General features: G+C 44.8%; 1 protein-coding gene across 4 annotated transcripts in view; it reads left to right on the top strand.

The window, feature by feature from the left end:
- The first annotated feature begins 369 nt into the window (after positions 1-369).
- The window catches only part of FOXP1 (forkhead box P1), a 594,085-nt gene continuing 573,296 nt past the window's right edge, over positions 370-21,158 (top strand). For 3 of the 4 annotated variants that reach the window (XM_047096085.1, XM_047096086.1, XM_047096087.1), the window contains exon 1: positions 2,292-2,658. The gene's annotated coding sequence lies outside the window, so the exon portion shown is untranslated. Of the gene's footprint in view, positions 638-2,291; positions 2,659-21,158 lie in introns of those variants that run through there. The other variant, XM_047096082.1, reaches the window with a different exon arrangement.

Genomic DNA, 21,158 nt, shown 5'->3' with positions numbered 1-21,158 from the left:
CCCCAGGCCGTGCCCCCCTCCCCCCTTCTTTGCCAATTGCGATTTTTTTTTTTTTTTTTTTTTTTTTTGCTGCGAGCCTTGTTGTTTACCCAGCAGGTGGATGTGACGTCAGGGACGCACAACAGCAAAAAATAACAACATCTCCCTCCGCGACGTGTTGGCCTCTCTCGCGCGCCTTATTTATTTATTTGTTCCGGGAGGCAGGGGGGGGGTGGGGAGGAGCAGGGTGGGCGCCAGCGCCCGTGTGGCCCGGAGAGGGGGCGGCGGCGGCTCGCGCTCTGGGGGTGCCGGGGGGCCTTGGGGGCGCGTGAGGCGGAAAGGGGGCCCTGGCAGGAGGCCGGGAGGCGGGCTGGGGAGCGCCCCCGGTCCGGCGCTCCCCGCGCCTCTGCCGCCGCCGCCACTGGCGCTGGCTGGGCTCCGGGAAGCTAGTCCGGAGCGGAGGAATCTATTGTTATTTATTGTGTGGCGGTTGCATGCTGTACTCGCGGCGGCCCGGCCCTCGTCCGGGAGTGCGTGTGTGCGCGCGTGTGTGCGCGAGTGAGTGTGTGCGCGGGGGTGCGCGCGCGGGCGGGAGTGGGCGCGCGCGGGGAAAGGCCCGAAAACACCTTAGTTTGCACCGAGAGACCATTTGCAGCGGGTGAGTTTGTATTTTTCCATTTCTGCTCCACTTTTTCCCAAGCTGCCTCCTGCCTTGTTTCCGCCACTTTAAACAACAACAACAACCAGCACAAAAAAAAAAAAAAAAAAAAAGAAAAGAAAAGAAAAAGAAAAAAAGGAAAAAAAAAACTACTTTCCACCTCCAGGCTCCACGTGCATCTCCCCCCAGCCCTCCCCTCTCAGCCTCTCTCTCCCCCGGGGCCGGGGCCCAGGCTCTCCGGTGGCGGGGGACGGGGGGGAGGGTTTACCGGCCGGCGCGGGGGTTGGGGGCGGGGGCCTCCGGCGGCGGCGCCCACAAGCTTGGGTCTATTTCCATAAGTCAAATGAGGGTGGGGGGCGGCGGCAGCGGCGGGGAGGCGAGATCTTCTTCCCCTCGGCCCCTTCGCGCCTGGCTTTGCGCTCTGGGCGATCGCTGCGGGAGAGAAATCAATAAGCCCAGGCCGCCTGGCGCAACTTTCGATGTCGGGCGTCGGGATGCCAATCGAGTAGCGAGGCGGGCGCGAGGCCGGGGTCGAGTCTGTGGTGGGAGGGGGCGCGCGCCGGGAGCCTTTGGAGCCCGAAGTTTGGACTTGGAGCAAACTTTTTCCCTTCGCTCTCCGCCAGTGTGTGCCCCCTCGGTGCCCCTGGATTGTAATGACGGGATGCCCTCACCCTGGGGCCCGCGCCTGGGGACATCCTCGGTGCCACACGCGCCTGGCCCCGAACGTGACGGCGGGCACACTCCGCCGCCATCCCCCGGAGCACAGAAAACTCGGACACACATTCGCGCACCCCCACCTAGACACGCACCCTCACACGCCCTCGACCCCGAGAACCCAGCCTCGCCGCGGACAGGCCCGCGACAGCCGTGGCCAGCTCCGCGGGTGGGATGGGAACGGGGTGCGCTGCGGGGAGTCGCCGCATCGGGTCTCCTCCCTTCCACCACAAACACTTTCGGGGTTTACTCTCCTTTGAAGCTTGGGGTACCGGGGGGTTTCCCAAGCCTGGATCTGTCCTGAGACGCGCGGGAGTCGCCGGGTCCCTCTGGCCCGGTCCCGGCAGCCGATGGCTCTCCATCCCTCGCCCGCACTCCGCCTTCCTCCCGAGCTCCCTGCGCTCCATCGCCGTCCCGCTGAGAGGACTCGGCCGAGCCGGTAGCCGGGACTGCGTGCGCTTTGGGTGGGGACGGCGGCGGTGGCGCCGGGGAGCGGAGAGTTTGCCAGTTGCCTCGGGGTCGCGGTCATTCGCTGCCTCCGCCTCCCCTCGCCCCCGCCTCCCGCCCCCCTCCTCCCCAGATACCGCCGCTCGGAAACTTTGATTCCTTCTCCTTTTTGGCCCTCGGCGAGTCCCCCTCCCCACCTGTTGTGAGCTCCGCCTCGGTCCCCGGAGACTGACGGTGACACACGCGGGCGCCGGGGAGCTCCGCGCCCAGAAACAAAGTCGTATGCCCCCTCCCCAGTGTTTGCTTCGAAATCGCAGCCTGCAGCACCCCCCCCCTTTCCCGCGCAGCTCCCGCCCCTGTGAGAATAAGGACTAAATAAACAGTTGTAACTTCAAACCTTGCGCCTGCGATCGTATCCCTTTCCCACCCCCTTCCCCCCTTCCTCCCCCCTCCTTTTTTGTTGTTGCAACTTTGTAAGATCCTGGGGAAGGTGCTGAGACTTCGGCTCGGGCCGATTTCCCGGTCTCGGGATCCTTGCAGGGATTCCCTGAGCCACATCCTCCCTTCTGTCCACCCGCACTCCTGGGTCCTCCTATCCCGCCGTCCTCTCTGTCTTGGTCCCCCAGCCTCATCACTTATCCCACCCCCCTCAGTTTCCCCCAACCTGAGCCAGGAGGACTTGCTGAGGGTCGCCCCGGTTTCTTGTCGACCGCAGAACCCGAAAGTTTGCAAGAGGAAGAGAGCGCACGGAGAGCAAGCGGGCAAGGGGCAGCGGCAGCGGCGCCGGGGACCATGGTGCTGCCGGCGCCTCCTCCGCGGGCGTGAAGGCGGCGCTCCCACTCCCTCCCCGGACTCTGCCGGTAAGTCGAGGCGGCCGCGGGCGCCGGGGCGAGGACGCGGGCGGGGGCAAAAGATACCCTGGAGCCCCCGGGGGCTCTCCGTGCCCAAAGCGCCAGCATGGGCGGCGCGAGCGCAGGGATAAGGCGCCCGGAGCCAGGAATATGCCCATCCTCAAGCTGGTAGGTGCTTCGAAACACTGGACTTTCTCCTTTTTTTCCCCCCTTTCCTAAATCCGAGATTCTGAAGATCAAAGTTTAGCGTGTAGTGTAAAGTGCTCCGATAAAATATGGTGACATCTCTCGCCCCCCTCTTCTCACCCCACTCCCCTCTTATAACTATTAATTATTTCCAAGTCATTGTGTCCAAATACCCTTGCTGGGCTGATTACAAAGTGTATTGATTTAGCCTGGGCTCATCCTACGCATTCGTTTTAATTCATTTTCCTTTTGCTCGACCAGAAAACCCGAAATGAAACTTATTTCTTCCTCTTCCCAACACCCCGCCTACCCCCTCCTGCCCTCCCCCCCCCCCCAGCCCTCATCAGTGAGGCTTGGGCAGAATAATGAAATTAATGTAAACATTTCATTTGGTTGCATTTAAGCGTCTCCAGCCCACTTAGAAGGGGCTCGTGTTGCTCTCCTGTCCGGTCACAGGTATTTTCTAAGTTCGGATTTCCTTTTTTGTTACTGCTTTTTAAAACAGGAATGCTGGAAGGGCATTCTGTATTCCTTTTGGAAGGAGTCTGTACCTTGAAACCATCTACACTTTACCTTTGGTTGTCTGTAGGATTTAGGACTTGCACAATAGCTGAATTGAAAAAACCTGAAGGATATTTAAGGGCTTTTTCTACCGCTGAAAATATCTTGAAGATTCCTTGCAAAAATTTTACCTTCTATCTCCTTCCCTTCGCTTTTCCATAGTGATAGTTTGGGGGGAGATGTCTTAACTAGAATTTGAAGAGAAATGGTAAGAGTTCAGGTGTTTTCTGAGTGGGGTTAGCCTGCATAATTGAGACAGGAGTTGCTGTTATTTTTAGTTCCAGAGAGAAATGTATCAAATCTTTTTTAGAATTCCACTGGAGTTTTGATTCTCAAAGTGGAAATACCCATCTCTTTTCTCCAGGAAAAGAAAATTGGGCTTACAGTTTCAGAGATTTGGAATGGGTTTTTTCTTTCTTTCTGACTTTTCTACTTGAAACATCTCCTCATTAAAGAACATTAAAAATATAAAAAAGAACTCAACTATTACCACTCAAAAGATGTCAGTTAAATTCTCACTGCAGAGGGGAAAAAAAAAAAAGGTTTAGCATCTTACCACTGGCTGCATTTTTCCCCCCTTAGACTTTGGATTAGTCATTGTATGAGAGAGAGAGAAAGCAATCAGGTTTTTTTTTTTTTTTTTTTTGGAAAAGTAAAGTAAACAGCCTCCAACTGCTGAACCTTGACAACCCAAATTAAGGAAGCAGGAGAGATCAAACAGACCTGCTGCTGGGTTGTTGTCAGGAGCTCTACATGGAGAACCCTGGACTATTCGATCAAGCAGCAAAGCTATATATTCACTAATGCAGAAATGGACCATTGCAAATGCTGATCTTTTTTGTGCGAGCTAAGGCTCACTTGGAAGGAAACACTAACAGCTTTTGAGTTCTTTATGGATGTGGAGTTGCTAAATAAGTTATTTTTCTAATACAGTCTTGTTTGTGAGCAACATGCACGCAGAAAGGTATGAAATGAATATTAAGTCTTCCAGAGGCTGCCTTGCTACCCAGAACTGTGCAGTGGAATTCTTTTTACCAACATTAGACTCCTACACTAGAGTTAGGTAACATTTTCTCACATCAAGTTTAGAAGATCTGCCTGGTCAGGAAAGCCAAGGTTTTGTATGTGATGGTTTAAATCTGATGTGAAGCTCAAAAAAAAAAAAAAAAAAAAAAAAAAAGAAAGAAAGAAAGAAAGAAAAAGAAAAAAAAGAAAAATCCCTGGTGATGAAGTTTTGTGTCAGCCCACTCTTGGAATTTAAAAAGGCGAGAGGGAGCATTCTCCAGATTAGACATAACCTCTTTTTTTAGATTGACATTCAACATGACCACGTTGCTACTTTTATTCAAGTTCTCTGTAACTTGTCCTTGCTTGTTGTCTAGGAAAATTTAACTGCTTTACATTTTTAAAGGGAGTAGTAACAGCAATTACTTTAGCATTTTGTTTTTACAAGTTTATCAAAGTATAATGAAAGCATCATCAACTATTGAAATTAACTGTCTCAAATTAAGGGGATCATATTGCTGGAGTTGTCTGTAAGATTTTGTATTTATATTTAAATGCTCGAGTAAAAACTATAACCCCCCCCTTTTTTTTTTGCTATAAACTATCCCCAAATTAAATGTCATTTTTAATTAAGTAGAACAAAGTGGGAAATAGGACAAGTGAACACATAAAGAAGAATAAAAATGATTGTCATTTAAGGATTGCATTTTTAATTAATATGTCGATCACACAGTAAACACTTTATGTTTTTTTATGTCAGTTTCATAACCATTGTGCCCAACATGTTTCAAAGTGTGTAGCTTTTATTGGATATATCTTTTATTGTGTAATTACACAATGCGGGTTAAACATACACATAGATGCTATTAGGCAATTCTGTGCAATATGTAATGTTTTTTAAGAAGCTGTAAATATTTTCTAGTTAAATCATTTGTACCAACAATAACAAAAGTTAACTGGGTTAATATTGAGCCTAGGTATGGTTTTCTGTTACTAAGTTGTTCCTTGCTTTTCTTAAGACTCTACCCTGGCCTAAAATTTGTGTTCTCAGGCTCTGTTGAGGGATACGTCTGTTTTCAGCAATTGTTTAAATTAACAGAAGAATTGTGATATTTCCTAAACCAATATATTTATGCCACAGTATGTCCAATGCCAACATTAAGAGAAGGGTGAATATAGCAGATGTGACAACTTCTTTTGAACCCAGCTTCCTCTTTGCAGCCAATCTTATTGTGCTGTTGGTTTAGTTTTCTTGTTTTACTTAAGACTCCAACTCAGTTTTGAAATGTTATCTTGTAAGACTCCGCATCAGAAAGAAGTATGTGTATTCAGACAATGTTAGTTGTTACCCTACCGATTACATTTCAGAGGGTATGCCAAGAATATTTACAGGGCATTGCAGGAGTCCTGTCTTTTAAAAATAATTTTAGGCACACGTTAATAAAATTTAAATAGATTGCAGGCTGTCAGAAAACAGTATAAATTTTGTTTATGATTCAGTTACTTTAAGGTACTTACATTAAAGAAACTCATTTAACCCCTGACTGAAGAGCATTAAGAGGGGAGGGAAGCCCTCCAAAGAGCTCCCACTGCCCTTTGCTCTTCTGATAATCTTAAATTACTACAATTTAATTGCAACTTCAAGGCTTTGAGCATGAGCTGCTTCTCTGTGGCTGAGAAAGGGTTTGAGAGCCTAGCTAGATTTGCACAGGTGGTATTTTTGTTTTGCAAAAAAATGTTTTTGCTAAGGGCTTTTTCTTTTCCTTTCTTATCCTGTTAGGTGTCATACTCCTTTTATAGAATTCAGTCATAGTAAATGCCATTTTTGCTAAGCCAGCTTTTTTTTTTTTTTTCTGTTATTTGGACCTCAAGTGTGTAAAGGTCTCAAGCAAGTAGAGGTTTGTTTTCTAAAGAAAATAACCTTATGAGAGGCATCTGCTGAATAGACATGAGCCAACATATACTTTTACTATTTGCAGGGGATTTTTTTTTTTTTCTTCTTCAGTTGATGGTAGTAATCCCACCAGGTGATCAAACACTGAATTTCTGAATCAAGCCAGCAAGCCAAGTAAGTTTGCATTTGGGCCCGTGTATTTTCTAAATGATCTTTCTTGTGACTGGTTACACTGGTCCCTAGTCCACTTGGCCATACACGTGCTATCCAAGGAGCCATCTTAAACTGATTTTTAAAAAGATTTCTCTTCCATGGTACCCGGATGAATTAAGGTTTGAGGTGCCAAAAGCTGGAACATCGGCAGGCCATGAGATGAGGTGAATTCCCGAAATGGGAAAACCTGGCCAACTATGGGATATCTTATGCATGACGGTTGTTGTCCCCACCCCGGGACCTACATAGTTTATTTCCATGTGCATGCGACGATGTGGTTAATGGAAATTAAGCAGATTTGGCCTGTGTCGCCAAAGCTAAAAATAAATGTTGTAAGGAGTGTTTGATTTCAAGACGTGTTTTGGTTTTTCATCCTATAGATAATGTTCTTGCAGTTATGGCTATGAGGCTGGTATTCTGGAAAGAGGAAGTACAGTGGGGTGAAGTACATGGCAGCCGGGAAAGACAATTAGACCGTGTTCTTTGTTTCCTTAATAAATTATTCTTATTAATTACAGTCAGTTTGTGCTAAGGCATTTTTCGGGTTGTAGTTAGAAGCCAGCTCCCATTTAGAAGAAGGTTGTGCCAAAAGCTGTATCCTCTGCCTTGCGCTGTTTTACCCAGTCGGGAGATCTATTGACCAAATTAGCCCTGGATGTCTCTGCAAGGCTTGTTTTTCTTTTTGAAATCCCCTGATGTCAGTTTTTAATACATGCCCTTCCTTGTGCACAACAGGTGTTTGTTTGGGAGTTATTTTATGGGATTTAAAGTGAGAAAAACATTTCCTACCTAGCCAGCCCCTGGGAGAGGGCACACTGCCTGACAGAAAAACTCCTGGTACCTGAGCATTGTTGGATGGGTTTTTCCTTAGGACTCTCCATGAGCTGAGCTGTGTTGTTTTCAAAAAGTGGGGGAGGGGGCTCACTTTAGTGCCTTGATATTTGCAATTAAATTGTAGTAATTCAAGATTACTGGGAAAGTGCAAAGGGCAGTGGGGACTTTTTAGTGGCCTTCTCTTGATGCTTAAAGCTGCTCAGTCATGGGGTTAAATTAGTTTCTTCAATCTGAGTACTTAAAGTAACTAAATCGTAAACAAAATTTATATTAGATCCTGACAACTAATAATCTATTTAAATTACATTAAAGTATCTAGGCAAAAATTTAATTAAAGACAGAAGTACTGTCAAGCCCTGTAAATATCTTGACAGGTCTACTCAAATGGAACTGATATCACGAAATATTTACATATGTCTGGTGTGTTCGCGAACATCTCGGCAGTGCCTGTGTGAAGCTAATTGCGCTTTCTTTCCAAATCACATTTTTAATAAAAGAGTTTTTTTTTTTTTTAAAAGGAACATGAATACATACAAAATTGTGTTCAAGTGTTCTGTGTACTATTTAGTTCTCTCTCTTTAGGAGCACTCTGATGGGTATATTTCCTCCAACTGCTGCTAATTCAGACAAGCAGCTGAAATGGAGGGATCACTGACTAGACAATTTATGTCATTCTCTTTTATTTCACCAGTGTGTAGATATCAGCGCTTAGTGTGTTATGGGACAATTTACTGAGGGGGGGGGAATGGGTATAAGCCTGGCATTATTAGGTTTCTGTTTAAATTAATTAAATAGAATAGATTTACTTAGGACAGGACAGATTTTTCTCCTGATTTTTATATTTGGATTCATATTTATTGATTAGTTGTAAGTCAGGTGGACATCTGTATTTTGCTAGATTACCTGATTTTAGCTAATATAGTGATGAGCTTTATTTACCAGGACAGTGAATAATATTTCTAGCATCAGACTCAAAAACTGAATTCCTGAGGTTTCTTTTTCTCCCCTTCCAGCTCTGCATTTGAGTCATAATGTGATTTTCTCTGCTCCAGGTTTCCTGCCTGTGAATTAGGGGTAGTATTTTAAGGTATGTTCTTTGACCTCCATGATCGAATGGCACAGGTGCTGTGTTATTACTCAGATCCTTTAAGATGTTCTTGTTGTTATCAGGACACTGACTACAGTTCTTTGGGGGTGGGGTGGGGGGAGGGAGGATGTGGCATGTGTTTTGATTGTCCCAGAGCCTCCCCTGAGTTGGTGATGCCTGATCAGAGGTGTTGGCAGCCTCCTCTCCTGGGGACAGGTGAGCACAGGGATGCAACACAGATGCTCATGTGTGAAGTGGGAGGAAGTTGCATTTGGTCCTAATTCATCACGTCTCAAAGGGACCTGCCTCCAGGTCATTGTGTGTGTTTGTATGTGTGTCGGAGCATTTATTAAAATAGAGCTTCTCGTATTGGAATTTGTGCTGACTGATGTGAGAATGCACTTGAAACGAACTTCCCCTGGTAATTCTGAAGGCCACAAACCGGAGACCCGTGGACCGAGTGATTTATGCTGCTAGAGATTCTGGAACTGAAGTCTTTATCTCCATTTGGATTTTACTGATTAAATTTTTGTTTCATTGTGAGGCCTATATTACTTTTAATGTGTTTGGATTTCGATTAAGAATCAAAATTGGTGTTCTTTAAGTATGTACGAACATTGGAATCTCAGTGGAGCTTGGGTTGCAGACGGAGATGTAGCTGCACTGTTCCTGGATGTGCCGTATCTGGGGTGGGACCAGGGTTTGCGTTTTTAAACAGCTCCCCACGTGAGTCTCATACCCACCAAAGTTGGAGAACTGGTTTCCTCTGGGGACGAAAGCCTACAATTCTTCTGAAGGCTTTACCTTAACTGTTTGGACCCCACGAAACCTGAGGGGTGTAAAAGGCTCCCTTTTCAGAGTCAAACACCAAAACCAACATAGATGCTTAGGGGAACAGAGGCAGAACAAGAGCATCAGAGTTCCACAAAGTGGTAGGAACGACCTGGAACGTCGGTGGTTTTCACCGAGGACCCGCCATTTCCTTTTGCGTTATGCCTTTTTCGCATCCATGTTTCCAATGGCCCCTGTCATGTTGTAGCTACCAATGAGTGTCAGATGGCTTTCTGAAGTTTTTTTTCTTGTGTGTATTTCATCTTAATTTTAAAACCCAAACTGTTTCCTCATTAGAGTAACCGTGTTGGCACAAGTGTTTTGATTTCCCCAGCCATCTTGGGACATCCTTTCTCATTGTACGTGATGGGGTCTGCAGGAATATTGATGGAAGTACGTCATCCAGCGATGCCACGCAAATCTAGCAGAATCCTAAGAAGAATGCATCCTACGAGATTATGAGATGAAGGAAGATAAAATGCTAAGATAGATTGTTTAAATATTCAGGGCTTCAGCTAAAGATCTAACCACTAAGATCAAAAGAGTTATTTAAATAAAAATTGTACAGACATTTTTTTTTTGTTTTGTCTGTATTAGTAACGGTGCCTTTTGAAGTTACCCAGTAGAGTGTTTATCTGAAATGCCCTCACCTAAATTTAAAGAAATAAAAAAAAAAAATACAAAAACATTGCGTTTGACTTTGGGTATAGCTTGATTTTAGTAGATACCAAAAAGGTGGCAACTGTTTTTATGTTTAGAACTTGACAGTTGCTTTCGCTCTAGGTTCAGGTGGCACTTGGAATATAGCTGTTGTACAAAGTTCTTTTATTTCTGTTTAATCCTGAAGTACTTAAAAAAAAAAAAAACACCTCTGGTGGGTCAAGTTTTTCAACTAGCTGTCTCTCCCCTTGAATAAAGGGTTTCTATAAAAGATAAAAAAAAATGGAACTGATAGAAAAAATAGAAGGTGCCATAGAAGAATACACATAGTGGTATCACCACTGTCACTGGTCGATGAGCTCTTCAGCGTGATGTTAACTCCGCCTTGTTTGTGGAAAGGATGTTAATCATTTCATTAAGAAAGGTTAAATAATTAACTGATTTATCATTAGGGAATCAGTGACAGACCCTTTTTAGTGATGCCTGGTAGAAATTTTCTAATACAGACTCTGCTGCATTTAATTATCTGGAGAGAAGCTAGCTGGACCTTGAGAGGATGGGCATGGGGCGGCTCTAGAGAGTATCGCTGTTTTGTGCGACTGTACACCATTTTAGAGAAGCTAGTGTGCGGAAATAGAAAACGGTTCAGTTTCGGATTTTCCTTTATGGCCTTCGTCAGGCATGTTGTTGCAGACCTGCTGTTGTGCATGCCTTCTCTGGGTTTAGGAAGGGTTCAACCGCTTAAATATGCTCGTGTTATTTTCTAAATAATGGCTTTTGTGCAGTATGATGCATGTTGACAGTAAATGCACGGTCGTAACTTTGGTAAGCTTACAACAAATTCTTATACCTGTAGGAGCAAGCCATCGTCCTTGCCACTGACTGGGGGGCTTCTCCTGTTTGTCTCTCGCTGTCTTGTGGCAACTGCTACACAAGGTTTAAATATTCCAGGAAGGGGGTGGGGGATGGGATGTGAGGGGGAATATATTCCCCATCTGGCAAAAATTTACCCTTCTCTTATACCCTTTTGTCCCCAGATCATACACAAGGTGTGTTTCCAGCTTATTCTTCCTGTGCATATATTCACATCAACTCAAAATTCAAAAGATACTTCAAGAGAGGTCAGATGTCTGTATTCGTTTTTGTTTCTGTTAGGAAGCAGGGCAGTCACTTTGAGTGGAAAGATCATCTCTGGGTCATAGCGGAGTACCGAGGTAGAACAATTCTTGAGGGAAGCAGCAAGGCACTTTGGAAAATACCGAAAATGGGTTTTGTATCGGGATGCAGCATTTAGTGTGGTAACAAGTGCCCGATTGTAGAATAAAATGCGATGTGATGGCCTCAAGCACTTTGATCTTTGAGTTGAGAATAACTTCTGATGAGAGAAATCTGGCAGATATTTACAAAGCTCTTTGTCTTAAAACTGTGCGCTTACATCTTTCCATTTTTATTATGAAATACACGACACCAAAAAGGTATAATTTAAAGGATAAGTCAGTGAGCACCCATGTACCTGCGGCTCATGCTCAGAAAGAACACATTTCTCAACCAGGTTGAAGAGGCTCTTGGCATATCTGCCCTAATCCTACCTCTGTCCTTGTCGCCTGGAGGTGACCTCTGCTCTCAGCTGGCTGGTTTTCATCCCCTGGATTTCTTTATGTCTTTAATACCTATGCATCTATTCCCCCAAATATAGAGCTTTCTTGTTCATGTTCAAGATTTATCTTGAGCGGTTCTGCTGTGTGTGTGCTTTAGTAACTTGCTTTTTTGTTACTGTTCAGTTAGAGTTGGTGAAATTCATCCGTGTGGATACATGTAGCTGTAGTTTATTCATTCTCCCATTTGAGCCTTTTGAAGTGCTGAATATTATTCGAGACGAGTTCTTTACATTTGGATCCCAGCCGCATTCTGCAGTATTACATGTTGAAATTTAGGATTAATGTGAAACTATCAGTCCTGACTCAGACTTCATAATTCGTTCATTTACGACTGTTTTTTATTTTTTATTTTTTTTTGCGGGGGGGAGGCTTTAAAATCAATACCAGGGAATTTGATTTAAAAAAAAAATAATGTATCAAGTGGTTGATCTCTTACATTTAAGGAAAAAAAAAAAAAAAAAAAAAAAAAAAAACCAGGCGAGGCATTCATCTGAAGGAGCCTAGCCATTTTCTCATTCTTATTTAAAGACTTGGCTTAGAACTTAACAGTTACATATGCAGGGTAGCAAGTTAAAAAGCGATGTTTAATTAACAGGCGCTTTATACTTCTGTATCCTTGTTATGATATAGCACCTTGTTCTTCAGTGTAGAAAGTGATTTCTGCATATTTTAAAGGACTGGCATCTTTATGGTAAGAAAGCCATATAAATAAAGATATACTCAGATGAAAATCGGAACATGTTTTTAAAATAGTGTGTGTCTACTTTCAGCTCTGTTATCAAACTTGCTGCATAAGCCGGAGTTGATGCTCTGTGATTATGCTAATGACCAAAGGAATCGATGATGCGCGACTAGATGAAATCAGTGATCAGTGGTAGAACCAGAGAGAGTTATCAGTTTTTTTGTCATTAAATATTAGTGATAAATAATACACTGTTCATTTTGAGTAGCTAGAACATATTTAATTCTGATGTACAGAGTTTCGATTTAGTCAGGCTTATTGCTGAGTAAAATGATAATCTTTTGTAATTTGAGGGGAAAGATAGAAGGCATTTGTGTCAGCGTGGCTAAGTGACTTGGGTCATAGAAATGTTTACCTAGACTGGCCAGGGAAGGTTGGAAAAACTTTTTCTTTCCTCCTAGACAACTTGGATATTTGTGCTGACGTTTTATTAGGAATATCACATACTCAGTAAACAGCATAAGTGACCAGAGATGTTAAACAAAATGAGTCTAAAGGTAGATTGTGTTTCCCTAAAGAGTAGAGGTAAAATATAACAAAGGGGAATGTTTGGACAACGCTCTTTTTAGAGGCGGGTGTGTGTTAAACGGGGACCATTAGAGTCAGTGTTACTATTAAACAATGGCTTTAATTAAAAAAAAATGTTTTTTTGAGTTTCTCATAACAAAGTTATACTTGGTAATGGTTTATTTAAAGAGAAGTAATACTTGTAACAGAGCATCTTTTTCTAGGTTCCTGAAATCTTGTGGGAAAACATTGACACTGCCTTCTTTGTTGCAAAGGGGTTTCTAAAGCCTTTCTCCCTCAAAGACATTCCTTCCTGGGCAGAGTTGAGCAGGTGTCTTACTACTCTACAACAGTACCAAGGTGACATGAGAGAAAACAAAGGAATAATTAGCTGCGGTTTATAGGACATAAAGAAAGAGTGATTGAAGGCTATAAAAGAAGGAAATCAGATCGAAGGCCGCTATGATGTTACTTTTTAAAAACGCATTGATGAAATGATCTCTTGAAAGCAGACTCCCACCCTGGATTGCTCCGACCGTCGTCTGCCATTTTCCTGTCTGCTGTCCTGTCCGTCCATGTTGGCTCTTATCAGCAGTACCAACTGCTCTTCGAGCAGCGGCCTTCCCTGTGGTAAGGCAGGCCAATTGGGTCAATTTTTGTGATCTGGCAGATGTCCACTGGGAGCTCAGATCAGGCCAGGCTCATTTTTATGTGTGTCCAAAGCCAAGATTTCAACTTGGTGAAAGGCTGTGGAATTTATTTCCCAAAGTGCTGCCCAAACTCTGTTCTTCTTTTCTTCAACTGCCTCCTTGGGCTGAGATGATTGCTTAATACTCTTAATTATGCTGGATCCCTCTGTGTTTTTGAACACCTGTGCGTAATTCAGATCATGGGTGGTCACAGAGCCTGGCTCACTAAACAGCTTCTCTTTCAGAGTGGGAAAATCCCAAGGAGCCTGACCATGCACCGTGTGTCGGGGGGCTGAGAAGAGATTTAAAGAGGGTGGAACGTTTCTCTTGAATTTCCATTTTGCCCTGTAAAAGGTCCTCAGTCTTACGTCGGGGAGAGTGTTAGGATGAATACGTCAGAAATGGCATTTAAAAAAAACTCTTATTCATTGCTGGTGGGAAAGCCTAATAGTTACAGCCACTTTGGAAGACAGTTTGATGGTTTCTTATAAAACTAAACATACTCGGGGCACCTGAGTGGTCCAGGCGGTGAAGCGTCCAACTTTGGCTCTCAGGTCATGATTTCGAGGTTTGCGAGTTTGAGCCCTGTGTTGGGCTCTGTGCTGACAGCTCAGAGCTTGGAGCCTGCTTTGGATTCCATGTCTGTCTCTCTCTCTCTCAGCCCCTCCCCGTTTGCGTGCTCTCTCTCAAAAATAAATAAACATTAAAAAAAATTAAAACTAAACATACTCTTTCCATACTATCTTGCCGTGGCCCTGCTTGGTGTTTACCCAAGGGAGTTGAAAACTTATGTCCACAGAAAACCCTGCACACAAATGTTTATAGCAGCTTTCTTCACGATTGCCAAAAGTAGGAAGCAACTAAGATATCCTTCAGTATGGGGACAGATAAATAACAACTCTGGTACATCTAGACAATGGAGTATCGTTCAGCACTAAGAAAAAGTGAGCTGTAGGGGCACCTGGGTGACTCTTGATCTTGTGTGTGTGTGACTCTTGATCTTGGGGCCATGGGTTCGAGCCCCACATTGGGCATAGAGATTACTTAAAAGAAGAAGAAGTGAGCTGTCAAATCAGAAAAAAACAAAACAAAACATGGAGGAACCTTAAGGGCATGTCATGGGGTGAAAGACATTCTGCAAAAGGCGAAATTGTAGAGACAGGGAAAAGAATAGTGGTTGCCAGGGGTGGGAGAGAGAAGGATAAATAGAGCACAGAGGATTCTTGGGGTGGTGAAATATTGTGTATGACTCTATAGTGGTGGATACATGTCATCATACATTTGTCCAGACCTCCAGAATGTACCACACCAGGAGTCAGCCATGCTGTTGTAATGTAAACTGTGGACTCTGGGTGGTTGCAGATTCGTGTCATTGCAGATTCGTGTCATTGCAGATTCGTCATTTGTAACCAGTGTCCCACTCTGGTGAGGGATGCTGGCAGTTGGAGAGACCGTGCACGTGTGGGGCCAGGAGGGTTATGGGAGCTCTCTGTATCTTCCCCTTGATTTTCCTCTAACCCTTAAACTGCTCTAAAAAAGTAAGTCTTAAAAAAAATTCCTGGGTTGGGGTGCCTGGGTGGATCCATTGGTTGAGTGTCAGACTCTTGATTTTGACTCAGGTGGTGATCTCATGGTTCATGGGTGCGAGTCCCGTGTCAGGCTCTATGCTGACAGTGTGGAGCCTACTTGGGATTCTCTCTCTCCCCCTCCCCCACTGGTGCACACTCTTTCTCCCTCTCTCCCCCCACTTCTCAAAATAAATAAACTTAAAAAAATTCCTGCATTGCAAGTGATCCATAACCCTTCTCCATATCCGTATTCTAAAATCTCTATCTAGTTGTTTATCTGCTTTACCTGTGCCAAATGAGCATTAGAGTTTCTTGTGAGGACAGTGAAGTAGGCCGGGGCCAATTTGTTTTTGAGACAGCGTTTTAGTGTGGGAACTTCTTGGGCTGCCCTTAACCCCCCAGAGTAGGATCCTGGGAGACCTATAGAGTCCTCATTGATGACCTGATCTGAGCCACCCCTTGTCTGTCAGGAGACTGTGGTTCATAGAGGGGACGTGACTCTTGTCCAGTGAGATAGCCCCTTGGATCAAATCCTGCCTGGCCACCTGCAGTAATCTCCATATCTACATTTATACACACGTTTATGTATATGTGATTGTGTGTATCTACGTGTGTGTGTTTGTGTGTATGTATATTTTAAAAAAACATTACAGATAATACAGCACATATATATATATTTTTTTTTTACAAGGATTTATCCTACTCTGTATCAAGAACATTTTTTCTATATCAGTCTCTATACGATTGTTAGTAACTATTTGCTCTCAGCTGTACACGCATATATTTTCTTCCCCTGCAAAGAAACCCTTTGGGAGGACAGCACTATAAGGACCATATTGTCTCCTTGATGTTTGTAATGTACTTGGGATCGAGGCTACAGTAGACGTCTGGAGCTGTAAGGTTATAACATACGTGTGTTATACCATCGTGTGTATGTACTGATGTGTGTTTGTGTTCGGGAGGTGTACATTTTATTGTGAATAAAATAGGATAGGTTGCAGATCTAGAACTGTGTTTCAGGTGAGTGGTTCAGATTTCTACAAACCTTTGAGGTTAGAATGCACCTGTCCCATCACTCCTCCATTAAACCCACTGGTGACATCTGTGTCTTTGCCATGGGGTTCTGACATTCACACCGGGCACATTTTGCTTTGGAGGTTGGAACATGTGTTAGGAATGAGGTGAAGAAATTCTTGGTATGTGCATTAAATAATACATTTTTGAGAATCTAGGACATCCCAGCCAGGTCACATAGAGTGTAAATAGCCCGTGAAACAAGTTATTTGTTAAAACGACAACAACAACAACAACAAAAACCACAAAAAACAAAAAAACGGTAGAAGTAAGTAAGTCTGTGTTATGAGACCTTTGAAAATTCAAAGAATAAACAGAATGTGGGAGCTGACCGGCTGTTCATTTGTGGGGCCTTGTTAAATATTAAGAATTTGAGGATAGTGATGGCAGAGCCTTAAACCAAGTTCGGGGCATTCCCATGCCCGGGTCCCGGTGTGGCTGCCCTTGTCACACACCCGTGAAGCAGGCCCTGCTTGGGGTTGGCTTCTCACACCAAGATTTCCTCCCCTGCAAAACAGGAAGACCCAGCTGGGACAGGCATGGCTGGCTGAGGCCCTCCTATGCCACTCGTGCTCCGCGATCTTGACTTCCTCTGCATTACTGAATCCAGATGGGGCTCAGGTTTTTGTTTTTTGTTTTGTCGCAAGTTTTTATTCACATTCCAGTAAGTTAACTTATAGCGTGATAGTAGTTTCAGGGGGCTCAGGTTTTAAAGCACGTTCCTCTCCCTGGGCTGTGAGATCCGCTGAGTGTCAAAGAATGGCCATCTTCTGGAGTAAGTGTTTTCTGCGGGCAGTTTGCAACATTCTGTGCGGGAAGCTAATCCTGTTCTTGCTTGCTCATTCTTTTATTCTTCTACAGCCCTTTCCCCAGGATCTTGCCACTTTGACTGTACCTTCTGTCCCTGTCACCTTCCTTGTCCTTCATTGTCACCTGCCCTTGGCTTCATTCTGCAAGGGGCCTGCTAGGCCTAGAATCTGAAGGCAGCCTCAGAAAAGAGCTTCTACTCTTCCCCCTTTGATCCCAAACTGTAATTATTAAAGAAGCAGTTTTATCTTGAGGGGCACTGGTTGGTTTCCTGCCTACAGGAATGGCCGGCTAACCAGGCCCATGCCGTGGAGGTGTGGTTGGCCCAAGCTGCACCAAATGCAACAATAAGGGGATGTTCTGCCTCTGCGCTGGGCACTTGTGGCACCCTCATTGATGAGGATGAGCTTCTGTAAGACGGTTCAAGTCCAGTCGACTCTGAAGAAAGTGACGGGACTTTGTAGTAGTACCCTGTTTTCGAATTGTAACATAACTGGATGATCCTTGGGCCAGGCGGTTTTTGTCCTCTCCACAGACACGCACTGATTCTCTGCCCTTCTGTAGCTCCCACGTGCCGAGCGAGTGGTGGAGTCTTTGAGTCTTTGACTTTGGTGGAGTCTTCGTGGCGGCGATGCTGCCCGGTGTTCAGACTGATGGGAGGCACGAAGGAGCACGTGTCTGCAAAGCGCTTAACAGAGCTTCTGGCTTGTCACAAACACTTGGCTTTTGGTGACTTTATTATTAACAAGAACAAGGCCTGTTGCTGGATTTCTGTGTTTTGGGGACAAGGTCTTGGAAGGGCGAGCCCTGCTTTCTCTTCAGAATGTGTGATGGCAAAGTTGGGAGCCCTCCATCACCTCTCCCCTGCTTTCCTGCTCCGTCCGCCTTCCCCCGTGTGTTTCTCCCCTCGGCCTCTTGCCTCCTTCCCGCTCTGTCCGGCACGGTAACTCTTCCTGACGTGAGGGTGTGCCACAGTTTTGGGGGCACTCCGAATGTCTGCTGGTGGTCTTTTTGGCTGACAGGCCATCTCTGGGGGCCCAGAGAGGTGTGGGCATGTTTTCTGGGGAGGGGTCTGATGAGTCTCTCAGGAGCACCCCTGAGGCCAGACTGGAGGGGGCGCTCTTCCCGACTCCGGAAGCTTGAGATTGCTGGGAGCAGGTTGGCACCGGTGTCTGCCCACCACCGCCTTCAAGCATCCGTGGAGGACTTGGTGCTTTTTCTGCAGAGAAGAGCACTAACTGGCCCCCTCCCGCTCCCCCAGCTGTGCTACTGAAACTCAGTTCCAGCGTGTGATCCCCTGTCGGGCTGTGCTCCCTCAGTGTCAGGCTGTGAACACCAGAGCGTTCCTCTCCAGCTCTTCGCCAGATTGCCCATTGAATTGCCTTTTTTCACAACTACCTTAATCGTCCACTACGGGGACAGGAAATGATACTGCAGTTGGGTCAAACGTTAGGCCGCACCAGGGTTTTCTCTAGTCAGGTTTGGGATTTGAATGTGTTTACGGAGTCTGTCTGTATTATTTTTCCCTGGCCTGGCGTCTGGTGTTTAGTTCCTAGGGGAACGAGAATGCTGCTCAGGATGGCTCACCGTTTGCAAGCCAGTTAATTAACTTGTGATCCATGCACGGTTTTCGCTGTCTCTGTCTCCCCACCCTGGCAGGGCAGTTGGAGAATGAACAGGCTGTGCACTTAGCAGGTTGAGAAGAGGGACCGCACGCCTGAAAGCGGGAATGGCCCTTGGTGATGAGGACCCATGATAGGTGTGCCATTCGCCATCCAGGTAGCTCCATCTGGGCTGAGTGTATGTGGAATGAATTGCTCAGAGTTTATAACAGCCTCCATTCTGGCTATTGAGAGGCCATGGGTATTCACGTACCTGTATATTTGTCGGTGATGATATATAACGGGTAGAGAATTTAGTTCTTTCAGTGGCCATCATGGAAGGAACACATGGGAAGTTCCACATTTTTTGACCTCTTCACTCATTTGTTCATTTATTGACCCAGCATTACTCCCAGGTCAGGAGCCATTACTTCCTGATGCCCCTCTTCCCCCCCCAGCTTCATTTTGGACCTTCTCAGTTAGGTGTTCCAATTCAACAGCGTTCAGACATCCGAATGTCATTGTTCACAGGGATCTTTGTCAGCCAGCCTATGACATTCATCTAGTTCCACCTTTTGTTTACTAAATATATGGCCGCCCAGAAGCAAATGACTCATCTGTACGCTTAGTTACCATTTCTGTAACAAATACGGCTTTCGGTTACATTTTGACTACCAGCACTGTACTAGGTAGTATACCAAGTATAAGCAGCCGCCTTTTCTTTCTAGCCTGAGTACTTAATTAAGACCTGACAGATTGATTTTTCCATTAGGCCAGAAGGCAGGTGTCGTCTTGAGCAATTCTTGATTTGAATTTCCTATTAAGAGTCTGTTTAGCGTTCCCCTCCCCCACCAAATATGTGTATTTGATGAAGACTGTCTTCTACACAGTGAATTGTATGCAATGAATTGGGAGGAACCAAAGTAAAATATTGTAATAATTTCTTTTTAAAAAGGTACTGATATGGAATTGCTTTGATGCCTGCTATATTCTTGGTGTCTCCAGGGAAAGCTGCCTTTTAAGTAATGTTGAGTGGCAGTCTGAGGTTCATAAAGCTGTCATTTCTCATCTTTTTTTTTTTTTTTTTTTTTTTTTTTTTACCCCTGATGCTCTCGATCTGGGACAGAGTGACAGAGACAATGGTGTCCACAGCCCCTGACCCCTTGGTGGATGATTTGATTTCTTTCCTTCCCTCTTTTCAATGTTCATTCTCCCAAAATGGCACAGAACTAACTTCCCGAAAGGACTGTTTACCCACTTATTAAAATACAAATTTCTACTTACAAATTAAAACTCTGTAGAGGCCAGTCAACTCTAGTGATAAAGAGTTTCATTAATGCCAAGGATGCCATCTAGGCAAGGGACACCAGTTCAGGGTGTCCCAAATTCTCATACAGTGCAGTCGTGGGTGTCAGACACATTGTGTCTTGATTAAAGTCAGGGATTCTGGAATTCTGCAAACTTGAGTTTAAAAAGCCTTTTTAAAAACTTGAGTGACTTAAAGCCTATTAACCTTTCTAATTTATCTTCATAAGGGTGTGTGTGTGTGTGTGTGTGTGTGTGTGCGCGAATAGAAGGACATAATGATAGAACTTCATTTGTTCTGTGGATTAGGTAACATAATCCACACAGAATGTGATGCATGGTCTCTGGCCAGTATAGGAAGCATCTTTATACCTGTTAGCTCTTAAGATTATGATTATTCTATGTGTATTGTTTAAAAGTCACATCAAAGGGCTAAGATGGATAAAAGGTGTGAACTTGGCAAAGATCGCTAAAACCCGGAAGGAAGTGTACCTCACAGACGTGGAGGGAATTGGAACCTCAGGTTAATTACCTTGTTGTTGTGTTTTGGGGTTTGTGTTGATTGCACTGGTTTTGTCTCTTGACTTTTGAATAAGCTCCTAAAATATGGTTTTGTGGGGTGTTTTTATTTGCTTCTGAAATTGGTGCAGGTGCAGATAACAGGAAACGAAACCTTAGGCAGCCCGAGGGAGCCTCATTCAAATTGTGCCAAGCAGGTATAATATACAAGTGTTATCGCCTTACTGATAATCTGGCATGCTGTGGGTATTCCACGTGCCCTGTGGATTACAGAGAGTGAAGTCATACAGCAGTTTGGCCCCAGCCCCTAGCAAGGAGGAGACAGAGGAGAGCCCTCATTCTTAAAGACAGTGTTAAAGCACAGCTTTGCTTGTCCAAGTGCACAGGATTGCAGTTGTGCTTCTGTCCGTTGGCATTTCACGTTACCTTGGAGGCTACACCTTTGGCGCAGCGAAGGTACCTTTGGTGTGTGAATTAGCACCACGTCTCTGGAGTTAAAGAGTCTACCCTGGGTTTGAGACTACGTTACATATTGCCCCATATTTGGACTGTAGAAAAAGGTGAAAATTAAAGACCTGTGGCTAGAATACTAAGTTTTCCCATTGTTCGATAGCCCGTTGGTTATACCTAAAGAAAGTAGTGTCTTTAAGGCTTAATTTAGTTCTTTGTCCTAGAGGATTTAGGGACAGACCATGGTTGTCTTGCCTGTGTAGTAGGGAAGGTTTCTCTTTTTGTCTTTGGCTGGATCCTTGTTTTTGCAGGTACTGA

The sequence above is a fragment of the Lynx rufus genome, unplaced genomic scaffold (assembly GCF_022079265.1).
Source record: "Lynx rufus isolate CCGP_SWC_20201006 ecotype Redwood Valley unplaced genomic scaffold, mLynRuf1.p SCAF_4, whole genome shotgun sequence".
Classification (NCBI taxonomy): Eukaryota; Metazoa; Chordata; class Mammalia; order Carnivora; family Felidae; genus Lynx; species Lynx rufus.
The sequence above is the reverse complement of the archived record's forward strand: the minus strand, read 5'-3'. Positions and strand labels throughout refer to the sequence as shown.